The following is a 14981-nucleotide window of genomic DNA, read 5'->3' as shown; positions in this document are numbered from 1 at the left end:
CTTGCTCAGCACAGTTTCCCCTTCTAAGAGCTGTGGCATCTGATCCATTACCATTTTCTGCTCACTGGTTCTCCGCAGTCCTGTTTGCCTTTTGCCCTTTTATGTACTTATTGTTTTAAGGTTAGATTGTGGGCAAACTGTTACATCCCTTGATGGTTACTAAGGATACTCAGTAGTGAAAAATCTAAAATATAGTTTTGTGGCTTGTTTGTGTCTTGAGGGTCTTTGTTACTTTCCATATGTTGAAAGCTCAATGAAGCTAGCATGCCTAACCTTTACACCATTGGATGCACCCTGCATTCAGTTTTCCTTGCTTCAAAAGCAGCCAAAGGAATGAGAGCTGCTGCGAAGGATGAAAAAATTCTGTAATAATTAGGATTCATCTGCGACTAGAACCTTTTATTAATTACACATTGTAGTCACATGGAGAGTCACAAAACCAATCGTGCACATCTGTATTCAGAAATTTGTAGACAGAAGACAACGTAAACATAGAAATGTTAAAAGCTGCTCGAGTGGAACCTGCAAAGAAGATAACAAGAAGGATTCTGTTCTCTGTATGATGTGTGAACAATGCTAAGTAAATATTCATCATTAATATATAATAACTGTTGCTTTTGGCAGTTCACTTTTCATTTAATTTGATAATGTGTCCAGTAAATGAAGTGGTACAGGCTACAGTGTTTTACCAACACAATTGCATATTTTCAATCATTGTTAAATGAAGGCAGCTCAAGGCAAAGCTCTAACCCCCACTAGTTTTGTGTGTGATAAAAAGAGAAGGCGCTATCAATCTTTATTGTCTGTCTCGCTTACTGTAATTGCATTCAATAGTCCACTGATTCTGTTGTCTGTGCTAATGTCAGGGATAGAGGAGGCCAGATGCTCAGACTTCATCATATGCATCCAGTGGCCACTTTGATGCGTTGGCAGCGAGTCACTGGGTTTGATGATAAATTGTTAACACTATAGATTATGAACAGCTGAACACTGCAAGTGTACACGGAGGAAACTTCTTACCTTGTTTTAAATCTGGTCTCATGATGCTAGCTAAAGGGCATGTCATGTATTATTCAGATGCATCTTGCACTGGAAATGTGCCAGTGACTCATTGTGTCCCCATGAATAGTAGCAGCGGCAACAACAACAACAGCAACAACAAAAATCCACAGTGATTTGAACATGACATCAATGATTCTAGGATTATGAAAAACGTTTTGAAATAGCATTTAATAGTTTTGATTATCTAATCAACAAGAAGAAAGCGTCTGAGTTGTATTCACATCCAACCCATATTAACGCATATTCTCCTTGGTTACTTCTGTTATTTTAGCCCAGAGTGAGGATGTTTTCTAAAAACAAACCCGTTTTTCATTAGTTAAAATCCGCAGATTTTTCTTTTTCTCTTTTTCTTTTTCTTTTTCTTTTTTTTTTTTCTTGTAAAGAGACATAAATTGGAGCTGGGGTGAAAGCAGCATGTGTCAAATTTTGCTAAAATTTTGTTTCTTATATTTTTAATTGCTCTCAAGAGATGTGATATAGGCTATTTGCAAAGACTACAGCATGTCTTATTTTTGCAGAGTTCATGCGACAGTTGTGACCGTCCATGATTGTGATTCTTCAGTTATTGGGCATCCATTAAAGTTGCTATAAGAAACTGAGATATTCACATCCTGGACAACAAATCACTCTAAAGATTCTGAGAGGCTGCCCCATTTTTAGTGGAAATTTCTATACAACCAGATGAAGACTAGCCCTTCTCCTTGAAGCGAATCCTCCTGAAGGCTTTGATCATTAAGTACTTGATTCAGCCCAAAAACAAATATGTATAAGAAGTACTCTTGTTCATATAGAGTCTATATGACTCAGTACATTATATGATATAGAGAATATAGACTCTAAATATATAATACAGGTAATATAGACTGTATAATATAGACTGAGACACATATGACTCTTTATTATATACTGAGACCAAAAAATGCCTTTTGCCTAACTGACATAATTTTCTTTCCTGTAAATGAAAATTTTGTAATTTATTGCAATTTTTTCCTGTTTGACAGTTAAACCCAAAACTCAGCCATGGTTACTTATATAGCTGAGATTTTACCTCCTTAAAACGTTTCTTGTTATTTTGTGTTGTTTTTCATCTCTTATTGGAAGGTTTAGTTTGTAAGGCGATGAATAGCTGAGAAGGGCTGCAAAAGAACAGGTTTAAACAGCAGAGTCCTAAAATACATAACTGTAGACTGGAGTAAAGATCAGTCAATCATGTGACCCTAAAAGAGTCTTGCTGATTAGTAAGATCAAATGTATCCCTCTTAGAGTCATGTCTTCATTTTTAAAATGTGGGTATCATAAAATCATCTAATTCCATAATATTTTGATAAGTATCTGATGCGTTTATTATATGATATACGCATATAATAAATGCTAGCTGTGCTGACATGGCCTTTTTCATAAGAACTCTGCGATGAAAAAACAGCAAAAATAAAAGACAAGGGGCTGGTGAAATTTCATTCCTAGCACCCACTGAGTGGCTCATTACCACCAGTAACTCTAGTTTTATGGTATTCAGTGCTCTCTTCTGGCCTCGTCAGGCACTGCACACGTGTGGTGCACGTCCAAAGACTCAGTAGACACATATATACAAGGGAGATGAGGAAGAAGTGCGACTTCTTTGTTTAGTGCTTGAAATCACAATTAGCCTTATCTCCCTCTTCTTTGATCCTATAACCAGATCCTGTGTTCTGCAAGTGATACACAAAATAGGATTACCCATTTAATTAATCAGGGTGAACTCTTCATTTTGTAAAAATTCATCCTTTTGCCTTATATTTGAGGTATCAGGCTTTTCTGTGTGAGATGAATCGTTAAACGCTAGATTACACAAGACTTTTAGATACTCGTTCTTGGCCTAAAGGGGGATATGGCTGTTTTCCATTCCATGCAAGGAAGAATTCAGCCCATGTGGCCATCTCCTCCTCTACTTTGGGTATTATTTTTATCTATGTTTTTTCTACTCCTTGTTTTCTTCACCTTGGTGCCTTTATTTTTTTTTCAGTCACCTCTGCTCAGTCTCAGTCCTCAGTCACTTTGTGTGCTCTAGTGCCATGTCTTGACCTCAGTTCGCTTCTTGCTTTACCATACTCTCAACCCAGTGACTCAGTTAAGTCTGGGGCCTGGAGATGCTGCTTACAGACTGATCACTCCCACACTTCTGTCTTCAGTGTGAACTCTTTCTTGGGAATTCATATTTACATATCTCACTGTTGAGTTTCTGTCTTATCATACATGTATAAAAGTATCTGAAACTTAGGTGGCAGGATGCCCTTACCGCCAGGCCTTCACATGCCCTTCCTTCATATTTCAGGAACGTTCCCTACACATGTTCCCATGGCTTTCACTGTCACTCTACTTGTATTTTGTGTTCTTCTAAGATTATCATCGTCTAAATACCTTTTTTTTTTTTCATGATTAATGTACACGCTTCAGAAGAACACACACATTCTTATCTTTTTAACACGGGTTCACTGTGGTGTGTGCACTGCCTGAGACTGCAGACAGAAGTCACATCCCCTAGTTTTGAATGCTTCCACTGACATCCAGGCTGTGTCAGTTCACGCCAGTTGCTTTGCTCTGTATACTTCCACCTCGTGATAACAGAGCTAATGTAGTGTTTTCTCATTCTGTTGTGAAGAAAGCATGTAGATCATGTATGATTAGCAAGACTCTCCCAAGTTAGAGCTGTCCTGTGTTGGGCATATTTTGTGAAAAGATACACAATTTAATTCTCATATCCTGTTGATAATTTTCAATTTTATCTAGCATTGATTTATAGACAGATCTTATCACATTTTTTTTCTCTCAGAAGAATAATTGTGGTAGTTATAATGTTCAAACAAATGATCTGGTAACAATCATGTTGACATTTAAATGTCTAAAGTTGATATATACTTAGTAATTTTTGCCACATTAACTCAGGTAACATAAATGGTGAAATCTTGTTGACCTTTTACAATGATATAATTTTGGAGGTTAGTGAATTTCTTTCTTATTTAACTGTGGCACCATCAGGGAAGAGTCAAAGACTCAGCTTAGCAAACTGAAGAATTCGATGGATTCCCTAATGTTTTTATTCATGTTTCCAGACTGTTTTGTTTTGTATTAAGATGTGTATTTTTGTTTGCACAGTCTTTTCTGTGTTACCCTGACAGAGGGGCTTGTGGAAAATGGTGGAGCTGAGAAACAAGCTAGGAAATCATCAATATTGTTACTGTGATTGAATTGCTATATTGAAATTGATTTCTTCAAAGTTTGCTGAGCATATTTTGAAACACAATTGATTTTTAAAAGGGGATCCTAATTTCTTGGTAAACATAAAGTTTTTGTACAACTTTTAGAATTTTCTGCATGTATAGATGATGTTGCCTGATAAAGATCATTTCACATATTCTCTTTTCAACTGGGTGGCTTTTATTCTTTCTCATCTTATTGCATTGTAGAGGATTTCTGGTAAAATGAGGTGATAAGAGTGGAACCCATGACCTTGCTCCAGTCTTGCAGGGAACGTTTTCAGTAGTACTGTTAAATATCATGCCAGTTGTGAGTCGTAGTTGATAAGGGATCAGGTTGAGATAGTTGCCTTCTATTTCCAGTGTTTTCATTCTGTTGTTGTTTTAATTAATCGTTCAGTGTTACATTTTGTCATTTCTTTACCCTTTTACTCTATTGCCTTTCTGTTTTATTCTGCTCACTTAATGCATTTTGCTGATTAGTTTTCAAATATGAAAAGGACATTAGTATTTAATTATAATTCTCATAAGTAAATACGTGAACATAATGTATTCTCTTTTTATATATTGTTTATGTTCAACTTGCTAATTTTTTAAATAGAGTTTCTGTCTATACTCATAAGTATTACAAGTAGGCAATTTTCTGTTGTTTTTGATTTACTATTTTTTTCTGACATTTGAGGTTCTGTTATTAGGTATGTATATATTTACATTTGCCACATCTTTCTGAAAAATTGAGTATTTTTTTTATTATTTTCATTTGCCCTATTGGGTCAGTTCTTTATTTTTATTTTAAAATTTATATGAGCACATATCGATTCTTTAAATGTCTTAATTACTTTTCCATTGTTGTTGTAAAACACCATGACCAAGGTAACGTATACAATAAAATTTATTTGGGTCTTACTGTTTTCGGGGGTTAGAATTCATGACTATCGTGGAGCTAACTTAGCAGCAAGCAGGCAGGCATAGCATTGGAGCAGTAGCTAAGAGCTCATCTCTGATCCACAAGCACAGACACACAGAGAGAAGGCTAAATGGTAATGGCATGGGCTTTGGAAACCTCAAATCTTGCCTCCAGTGACTTGTCTCCTCCAGCAAGGTCATGTCTCCTAAATGTTGCCCAACAGTTCCTATCACCTGGGGACCAAGTATTCAAATATATGAGGCAATGGATTCATTCTCATTCAAAATCCTACAATAAAATTTTATTGAGTTTTATTTTGATACTTCCAAACACATACATAATATACTTTGATTATAATGTTTTTCTGTATTAACTTTTAATAATTATTTACATTTTGGAACTGAAAAGATTGATATAGTTACATTAATATTAAATATTAATACATGACTTCATTTCTTATAGCCATATTGATTTCTAAATTGCTATATCAAAACTTTGTCAACCAATAAATTCAAGAAAATTCTACCATCTACCTAAAATATTAAAATTATCATTTTTATAAAATTGTGAAAGACTTTTAACTTTTTTCATGATGTAAAAAAAACACATTTGGGTTCTTATCAGCTATTTTAATCCTCAGATTAAAATATTTAATCAGAGTGTAGCCCTTTCTATTACTTTTGATTTATTTATTTTTCTGCAAGTGTGTGTTTCTATGTTTGTAGATGCATTTAAAGGTCAGAGGACAACTTACAGGAGTTGGTTCTCTCCTTCCACTATGTTCTCAGAATTGTGGGTTCTAAGGATCAAATTTGGGATTTCTAGTTTATGGAAAGTTCCTTTACTCACTGAACAGTCTTGCTGGCCCAAGGTCAGTCTTTTTATTTCTATTAATGTGCAGCTGTATTAAACTTAGTTTCTTATGCATTTTTACCTATAAATTATGACATTTCATGCATAAAATGCCTTTGTCTGAGGACACCTGTGCTGCCTGAGTTAAACATATGCATCTACAAAGTACTTTTGATTTTTTTTTTTACTGGATATCACAAGGATATCTTGATCTGTAGGCAGTCAGACCAACTTCATGGTTTATGAATTCATAACCACTGGGCAAATCTCAAGTAACATTCACTCTTTCCCCAGAACTTTCCCCTACTGTAGATTCCTACAGGATCTAGAGAGATTTTTTTTTTGCATCACTTTCTAGTGTTAATTATTAGATCTTTTAGTCCTGTAGTGATTAATCCTATGAAGACCCTTTCTTCCTATTGGTAAAAGGCAGTGGTTGTCTATGTTCTAGACTTTCTCCTGAGGCTAACTGCTTTCCTTCTATCTCAGTAAATGCTCAAAGTCAAGCTCCTGGACTGTGGAGAGAGAACTCCAAGGGTACCTGGACACAACCCTTACCAAACTGGGGCATAAGCAGCTCACTCTGGTTTTAAGATCTTCCGCTGTGGCTCTAGGAATTGCACTCACCTGGTTGTATTTTGCGTAGCTTGTTTTTAGCACAGGGAGCTGGCAAGTCATACTTTCTGCTGTAATGATGAAACTGGAAGACTCATTGCACTTTTTTGTGCAATTACTTTTCTTCCTTTTAGCTTTGAGAGTAGGGTTTTCACCCATAAATATTAAATACAAGGACTAGGGACTAGCAGAATGGTGGAGCATTTACTGAGCAAGCATAGGCTCTGAATTTTATCTCCAGCACTATACAAATAATTGCAGGAATAAAAAGTAAATAAAGGAAAAACCACTCAGAACCATAGTTATTCAAATCTTGATGATTGAATTTTTTGACACATAAAGATAGTAGTGGTAGCTCATAAGCAATATTAATACTTCAATATTTCTGAACTAAATTATTTTATATTGATGTCTGTTTTTTTAATGAAATCATATTATCTATCTCAGTGCATTAATAATGATTATATGATATTGTAAGGGAACTGTAGGTCTTCATAACATCTGAGACCAAGATTCTCTTTTTAACTAATTCTGACAACAGAATTCCATACTTAGAATTTTTAGTGTTTGCATTCAACACAATTCCTTTCTCAATATTTTCTTAGTGCTTACATTTTTATAATTCCCCCAATAATTTCTAAGTGTTTTATTACATTATTAACTGATTTGTTCTATATCCTGCATTTATGCTAAGAACATATACTTCTTAAAATATAAACAAACATTGTAGCATCAGGAAAATGAGTAAAACTAGGCATTGCTACTGCAAGACCTGAAGCATTTTTTTTGGGGGGAGGGCTGTTTTTCTACTTTTCAATTTCATTCATAATCCTAAAAATGTGAGGCTTTTTTTTCTATTTTTGTTTGTTTTTCATTTGGAAAGGTACTTAAAGGTGTTTCATTTAAACGACAAATACTCTGTGTAGCATCCTTCCCAGTATTTATATTCTTCTAGTATGGAGTTTGACAAGGACCTCAGCTCTGGGTCCTGGTGATGCGAACTCATTTGCCTCTCGGAGATCACATGAGTTCGGAAACATCCTCCATCTCTAGTAGCTCTATTTTTCTTGCTTTCTGAGAATGTTTATGCTTTTGAATCTAAGTGATCTGTGACAAACAGCACAGGAGATTGAGCCTCTAAGCCAGAGCTTCTTTCACACACCTACAAATTTGTCAGTTTCAATAACATAATTAGGCCTGTGCATGTGTAGATTTATGTGCATGTGTGTACATGCATGTGCACATGTGTACACATACTCCCAATGCTATAAAAGGAAAGAGGAATAACAGAAGGAAGGTCATCATTCTACAGGTTTTGACTCATTTCTTGTCATTGATACTCACTTTTTTTTTGTTTGGGATATAGGTTCGTTTCATTCAAACAGATCATTCATTCATTTAACAAAATTCTGTTTCAAGTCCTGTGCTATATTTAACAAATGTTTACTACTTTTAACCCAAATTTGTTTCCTCATGAGGAAATTCAAGTGAATAAACTTTCCTCTCGGACTTGATAACTATCTCTACAAAACTTTAACTACCTATCCACTGTACTGCCCAACAGTATCACCTGACATAAATGGCTTTCTAATTTGAATGACTTACAAATGTGTAGTGTTTCACTTATGAAATGCTGGGAATGGGAAGTGTCATTCAGGATGAGGGTGACCCCACACAGTTATGATGATTGCAGAGGTCTCTGACAGGACAAAGTCATCTGTTTACACTTTTGTGAATGGAATTATCACAAGGCTGATTGTACTTACATTCCATTCAGATAAACAGAAACTCAATAGCTAGGAATGCATTTTCAAATCCCTGTTTTTTATTGCCACAACAATTAGGAATATGAAAACTATCTGTAGTATATTCACCTTTCAAGCGAAGGCCTCAGGGTGATCCTCATGTCAAGTGAGCATCTTTGCTCAATCAAACAGAACCCCCATCTCCCTGCTCTTGTGGTCTGAAAAGAATGTAAAGTACCCATCGGCTTCTAAAATGAAAGTATCTCTCTATGTAAATTCTTCCTCATACAGAAAAAATAAATTTGTTATTGAGCTTTTAATTTGACTGCTTTCTGAGAAGGCGTCTTGAAATCATACTACTGTGGTGCTTATTCTTATCCAGTGTTGTGGTCAATGACTAGCTCTTGTCTCTTTATCTAAAATAGACCTGGACTTTGGCCTTGTCTCTTAATATTTTTTTTTCATCTCTAGCACTGGGAACTGGACTAGGACTTTGCTCTTTCTAGGCAATCACTCCACCACTGTATGAAATATGCAGCCCAGATTATTCTTCAATACATTTGTGTATTGGCTCTTTTCATCCATTTCAGCCATCACCATTGACTGGTGTTGATAAAATATCATTAGGTCCTTGTTTAAAATAGAATGTGTTTACCAGCTATCAGCAATGATAGCAGAGGTGACTCTGAGTTTTTTGAATGACTCAGTGCCTATGGGAATAGTTGTGTGGCTATTTTATAATTACTCATCAACAGATTTTTCAGAGGTTTGTTCATTTTTAATTCTGAAGTAATATTCTCACCAGGTACATGGAGGGAAGAGAGCGAGAGAGAGAGAGAGAGAGAGAGAGAGGAGAGAGAATAAAGTTTTCGTAATAAATTTGATGAGCTATTAAGAAGTTTATTGATAAGAAATGATAGTTGATAAGAAACTGATAAATATGAAGACGGAAATATTGGACAGTCCTTCGGCACTTGTAAAAGTTACAGAACTGTGTCTGGTTGCATGCTCCCTGTGTGCCCATGGTGGCCGCTGTCATTGCTGGGACATTGAGTATTTCTGCAGTGTTTGAAATGTTGTTCAGTAAGCTGCCCGACATTTTCAACAGAGACCTGAATAAATGTTCTATGTGTTCACATATGCATCCCTCTATATATTTTGATTGAAAATAATCCTATCATAAAACACTTGTCTGCTCTACTAAATCAATTTGGCTGTGTTTATAGCCATGGGAATTATTTAATGTTGTTTGATATTTTCTTGTTTTGTTTATACTGAAAAATCATTAACTAAGAAGCAGAGAGAACAAAAAAAGGTTTGTTAAATTCATATTACCTACTGTTCTTTCTTTTCTCCTGTATTTTCTTCAAATTAATCAATTAAAATGCACAGATGTTCAATTAAAACTATAAAAATTTTCCATGGCTACAGCTGTTTTGAAGCTGCATTGTTGAAAATTTAACATATCTCATAATGATTCCCTCTCAGAAGAAATTAAATTAATGACTCTTTGCTAGATTATATTCCATTTGATAAATTAAACAAAATTAGAAAAAAACCCCGAGACTGACTCTGCCTGCTACATTTATTAATTAGCATGATAGACTAGCAGATACTAACATGGAAAGGCAACAAAATGAAAAGTGTTCCTTATTTTTCAAGTGCTATACCTTCAGGACTGCAGTTTATCTTATCAGCAAATGGTTACATGTTATAAATTATTAAAATTTCACCTGTAAATAGCAGACAAGTGACAAATTTTGTCGTCTCACATAATAGAGATGGCAGCGATGTGATTAGGCAGGGCTAGGAGGACATTTTTCTTAACATTTTTTGTCCACCTCTTGCATGATAGCCGGTGACCCTTAAATAATAAGCCGGGAGGCAAGACATCTTCTCTCAGTGATGCTAATGTGTCTCCAGCAGAATGTAGTTTTTCAGTTTTCATTTTTCTCATCCCCACATTATTGTTTAGTCTTGCAATATTTTCCAGGTTTTATTGTTCTTATCCCCAAATTGTAGGTGCTCATTAGACTTTTTTCCCCTCCCCTCCTCCTTCCTCCTGAATTGGGGTGTGTGTGTAGCCATCCAAAAATGGGCAGGCATCCTAGCAACTTAGGCAGGAATGTGTAACCTTGAGTTCGCAATCCTCAGGAAGCCTGGGCGTTCTGGTGCATTCTCTTATGTTGTTAATGTGAATCAAAATTCCTTCTGCTGGGGTGCCCTCCTTTGTCTTTAGGCTTTGGGTGGATTGGATGAGGCTCACACAGGGTAAACCTGCTTTGAAGTCTAAAGATAGTAATGTTAATCACAGCTGCACTTTCATAGTAATGATTACATTGATGTGTAGCCAAACAATTGGGAATCACAGTCCAGCTAAGCTGACATGTGAAACTAGCCAGAACATTCATTAGAAAATAGAAATAAGGCAAAAGTAAGTATTAGAAATTTACCTGGGCAGGAGCTGCTACGGAGTCTTAACATGTACTCCTGGGCTCTATCTCTTATATCTTTTCTTTTTTTTTCAAAAGATTGTTTATTCTATTTCATAATTCATTATTCATATATGTGTGCCACCTTCTCACTTCATTAATATTATTTCCTTTGCAAGTCATAACTAATAGATTCAATATTTCAATCCTTGGGGTTGTATTTTTTTGTTTCTTAAGGACATTGTATCTCCGCACAGTTGTCTTTGAATCTCTTACTGCACATAAACTTGCTAGTTAAAATATGCACATCCTCAAACCTTACACAGGTTGTTAAACTACCTTCTAGAAGTTTCCATTCCCCAAGGCAGGATTCCAGAGGCCTCTCCTCATCCTCCATGGAATTCAGTGTAAGGATGAAAAAAATATTTCAATCAAGAAGAAAAAAATGGCATCCTATTATTTTAATTTGAATTTCTTTGATTTCTAGGGTGTTTTTAGGTTTCTTAAGGCTGCTGATATTTGGGGTTCTGTGCAAATCTCTTACTTTGCCCAGTTCCCAACCTATTGCTTGTTGTCTTAGATTTCTATTCTAAAAACTCTATTCAAATGTATGTACATATGTGTGCATATGTACGACCATACATGTACAGTTTTCTTTCTCACAAACATATCCCCAGTTTTGTTATTGACTTTTAATTTTAATTTTTTTAAACATTGAAGTTTTTATTTTTAACTTTGGGTAAGCCTGTCTATGTATTATCCTCACCTATTATGCAGCTGGATAACACATTCAGGTATTTCCATTCCAAGGGCATGTACCTACTGAAGGTCCTTACAGTTTCTCCTTCCACCCTGCCCCCTAGCTTTTTAAAATACCTTTCTCATTGCTCTAACCACACCCCTAGCCAGAATAAGTTACAGGGGGTGAGGTTCATTTGTTCACAGTTGAATGGATGCAGTCACTACGGGATTGTGGAATCATGGTGGGATCCACAGCCAGAAAGTAGAAATAAATGTATGTTGTGGTGCTCCGTTTGCTCTTATCATTTTTAAAATCCAGTTTCAGTCCCTATATATGGGATGTTGCTGGCCACTGTTTTCTTTTCTCAGTTACACCCCGCTGGAGACATCCTCACAGACATATCCAGAGGCGGGCTGTATTCCTGTATGAATTGTTTCTCAATCCCGTCTAAAGGATGTCAGAATCCGCCATCACTTGTTTTATTCTCTGATGTTAGAGACCACGTGTGGTGTGAGAAGGAGTTTATTTTACAAATAGGGTTTTTATTTGAAATGTAATTCTCAACCAACTGGTAGTGACACATACCTTTAATCCCAGTTCTCAAGAGGTAGAGGTGTGGACCTCTCTGAGTTCTAGGCCAATCCTGTCTACAGAGCAAGTTCCAGGACAGCTGGGGCTATACAGAGAAACCTTGTCCCAGGGGAAAAAAAGAAGAAATTCAGTTGCCTATCAACATTTATATATGAGGTTCATGTCATTTAAAAGACTGAAAATACTAGTGTTGAACAGTTTACATATATTGTAGATCCAAGGAAAATCATGGTGGTTCTACCACCTCATTATTCTGTCAAAAAAGCAGGTTTAAATGCTACAATTGGTTCAGTTATTCCTTTTGTGAATGTATTTCCACGGATTTGCAAGTTATACAAGAAAGCATGTCTAGAGGATGGAATTAGGGTTCTCGGAACCACCTCTACATTGTTAATCATCCGAGTAGCTGTGAGATATATATATCTCACAGTGTGTGTGTGTATATGCATGCTTAGGAGTTGACTATGTCTGCATCTTTGGTCAGTGTTTTCTTCACATAAAGCAGTACTAGACTGATGTCTTTAAGAACAGGTGTGCATGTCTCTGTTTGTATATATGTGAATGTTTCACAGGAGACTCTATGGGCTAATGGCTGAATCTTGCTGTGGGTAACCATATGGAGTCAGAAAACTTCTACCACTCCATATTCTGTCACCATCTGTGACCCTAGTGTATTGTCACTACATAATCTGTGCTTTCATAGTGAATATCTTCTATTATTTATCAGAAAATGAGGCATTAGATACAATTTGTATCAGAAAGCACACTGACTGAGTTAAGTTTTACTTTATATGTTTTTACCTTATCTTAAAACTCTTATTTGTCTTAAAATCAATTTTCTCAAGTAGATATGGGCAAAGAAACTGTGAAATGAAGTTTCAAGTGGGTCATATAAAAGTTATGATTTTGTGGTTGTGAAAAGTAGATATATTCAAAATTTGTCAAAAAATATCTCACAAATTTGTAATTGGGATTTTCTTTGGGCCACCGACCAGCTCCCAAATAAAGGCAAGGAGACTTATTATTAATTATGAATGCTTGGCCTCTGCTTAGGCCTCTCCCGTTGGCTCTTTTAATTTAATTTAACCTGTTTCTATCCATCTACCCTTTGCCTTTGGGAGTTTACCTTTCTTTGATTCTGTATGTCCTTCTTTCCTGCTTTCTTGTCTGTCTGTCTGGTCCCTGGTATCACCCTGGTGTTTCTTTTTCTAATTTCTCCTCCTACTTACACTGCCTGCCCAGAAGTCTTGTCTCTACCTCATCCCTCACTATCGGCTGTTCAACCTTTTGTTAGAGCAGTTGGGTGCCATAGGCAGGCAAGGTAAAACAGGAAAGCATCTTTATATAGCGAAACAAATGAAACACATCATTGCATAGTTAAACAAAAATTCAACAACACAAGTTCACTAATAAATTTTAGATTTGTTTTCTTTTTAAGACTATTTTTCAGGAATATCTTAAGGTTGTTTCTCGAAATACTTTTGAAATTATAATGCAATTGTATTTTCTCTTCCCTTTTATCCTTCCTAACCCTCCCAAGTTATTCCTTTAAACTGGCCCTTTTTTCTTTGTTTGTTGCTACATATTTTTACTAACTATATAAATACATAATTCTCAATCATATAATGGTAGCTGTTTGCATATGACTTCTGGTCTGACTACTTGATATTTTATAACCAGTCAAGGGGCTCTTCCCTGGGGAAGACTGTTTCATCTGCTCTCCGTTTTCCTTAATTGGTTGTAGTTCTTTGTCAAGGGTGGAGGCCTTAGACATACTAGCATGTCTACAGGTATCACCTTTGTTTAGGTCTTGTTTAACCAGCTGTTTTGATGAAACTTCATGGGTAAAGGTTCTCTGACATTCTCAGAGACACATTCTCACAGCAAACTTACAACTTTTTCATCCCATCTTCCACAATGGCAGTCAGGTCTGAGGTTAAGAAATTGTGTTATATATGAGTTAGGACTCAGCACCATAACATGTCTTGTTCTCTGTGTTTTGAACAAATGTGGTTTTCTGTAATGACCTCCATATCTGAAGACATGGAGCTATGATGAGGGATGAGAGAGAACATAAGATGTCTGTCTTTCGGGGGTAGAACTACCTCATTCAATATAGTCTTTTCTTAGTTTGATCTATTTACCTGAAAACCACATTTTATTATCCATTCAGCAGTTAGTAATGAGTGATTTGATCTCTGTGAGTTTCTGTTTTTAGTAGAGATCTGCTTGCTTCCTGGTTCCATTTGACTGAAACACTTTTGTGCATCCGTTCAGCCTAAGCTTGTGCCTATCCTTAAAGCTAAAATATTTTCCTTATAGACCACAGACACATGGATTTGTTTCTTTTTTTCATTTAGGCAACCTGTACCTTTTAATTATGCCTTTACTATTTGAAGTTATTAGTCAAAGGTGTGTGTTCATTGCAGCCATTGTGCTGTTGATTTGGGGTGGTGTTATTTGTGTTGTCAGTGCTACATTTTTTCTTTGTTATTGCTCATTTGTTTATTCAGCCTGAAGTATTGCTTTCTGTATTTTCTTTAAGTTTTTGTCTGCTGCTTATAAAAAAATTTAAGGATATTTAAACTATGAGGAAAATTTTTCTTTTTCAACTATGACAGACAGTTTCCTGGGTACATTAGTAAGATTGGTGTCAAGGTCTTTTAGGACTGGGAATTCAGGGTTCCAGGCTCCTCCAGCTTTCAAAGTAGCCAATGAGATATCAATTGTTATTTTGATGGGTTTTTCTTTATATGTGACTTTTGTCTCTCCCCTTTGTCAGAAGCTTTCACTATTCTTTAT

The 14981-nt window shown here is 35.9% G+C and overlaps 1 long non-coding RNA gene across 5 annotated transcripts in view; it reads left to right on the top strand.

Annotated features, from left to right (window-relative positions):
- LOC125401168 (uncharacterized) overlaps positions 1 to 14981 on the top strand; it is a 478609-nt gene that overhangs the window by 217408 nt on the left and 246220 nt on the right. The window lies entirely within an intron of this gene.

Source organism: Myodes glareolus, chromosome 8 (genome assembly GCF_982192425.1).
Source record: "Myodes glareolus chromosome 8, mMyoGla1.1, whole genome shotgun sequence".
In the NCBI taxonomy this organism is placed as follows: Eukaryota; Metazoa; Chordata; class Mammalia; order Rodentia; family Cricetidae; genus Myodes; species Myodes glareolus.
The sequence above is the reverse complement of the archived record's forward strand: the minus strand, read 5'-3'. Positions and strand labels throughout refer to the sequence as shown.